This window comes from Hevea brasiliensis, chromosome 16 (assembly GCF_030052815.1).
Source record: "Hevea brasiliensis isolate MT/VB/25A 57/8 chromosome 16, ASM3005281v1, whole genome shotgun sequence".
Classification (NCBI taxonomy): Eukaryota; Viridiplantae; Streptophyta; class Magnoliopsida; order Malpighiales; family Euphorbiaceae; genus Hevea; species Hevea brasiliensis.
Window position 1 is genome coordinate 12,371,639 of NC_079508.1, and position 1,238 is coordinate 12,372,876.

Below are 1,238 nucleotides of genomic sequence, written 5' to 3' on the forward strand. Positions count from 1 at the left end.
GTGAACCTATTTATGATACTTTGCGCTAGAAATATTGTCACTCATATTCTTAACAACTTAAGAATAATATTTCTAACAAAATATCAATGGACCTTTTCTATTACACATAAATATATTATGTAAACGGAAAAGTGGAAATGCCTTTTATTAATAAAAATATATACAAGATACATACTAAATGATATGCTCTAGGGCATACTACTAACAGGTTTCTCCATCCAGGGTTGTAAGTGTTTGAATATGGATTGTTAGGCTGCCTCTTGTTGAAGTTTCCTCCATTATTCACATAGTTCATCTATTTTATAGGTTCATTGAAATTGCTGTATTCTAAATTCATGTATCCTCCTTCATAGCTGTCCTCATGTTGATTATTTGTACCAATTGCGTTGGCTTGCAATCTTTCGAGTTTCTTTGTGAGCTGATCAAACTGGGCATTTATCATGCTTAAGGCATCTACTTCTAGGACCCCTGCAGTTCTTCTTGCATTTCCTCTTTCATTTGACCACTCATAATTATGGTATGCAACCCTTTCTAGAAGTTCAAGTGCTTGTGGCACTGTTTCTCCATTAGATCACCCTCTACAGCTGAATCAACTGTGCTCCTTGTAGAGGGTAGTAATCTATTATAGAAATTTTGCACCAATAGCCAATCTTCTATGCCATGGTGTGGACATTCCCTCTGCAGGTCTTTATATCTTTCCCATGCGTTATAGAGTGATTCTCCTTCCTTTTGTCTAAAGGTGTTGAGCTCAAGCCTCAGCTTTGTAGTCTTTGCAGGTGTGAAATACCTTGCTAGAAAAGCTTGAGAGAGGTTTTCCTAGGTAGTGAATGTTCCAGCCGGTTCAGAAAGTAACCACTTCCTTTCTCTGTCCCGAAGGGAGAATGGGAATCCTCTGAGTCTTATTGCTTGATCAGACACTCTATTCATCTTGAATGTATCACATAGGGAAAAAAAGCACTAGAGGTTATAGTGTGGGTCCTTTGTTGGTGAACTTGCAAACTAGGTTTGTTGAATCATTTAGAGCCATGCTGGTTTTAATTCAAAGTTATTGGCTTCCACTGTGGGTCTAGTGATGCTGGGCTAAAATCCTTGGATAGATGGAGCTCCATAATCTCTCAAGAGTCTTTATTTGTCATTATTATAGGCCATGGTTGGGATTTCAGGATCTCCTTGACCGTGCTCTTGATGTTTCCTTTCCCTCCTGATGGCTTTCAGAGTTTTGTCTATTTCTGGATCAC

General features: G+C 38.4%; 1 non-coding gene across 1 annotated transcript; it reads left to right on the plus strand.

Annotated features, from left to right (window-relative positions):
* Nucleotides 1-655: 655 nt before the first annotated feature.
* LOC131175171 (small nucleolar RNA R71) lies at nt 656-762 on the plus strand. Its single transcript, XR_009145333.1, has one exon. It is a non-coding gene; the product is annotated as a small nucleolar RNA R71 (small nucleolar RNA).
* The last annotated feature ends 476 nt before the right edge of the window (nt 763-1,238 follow it).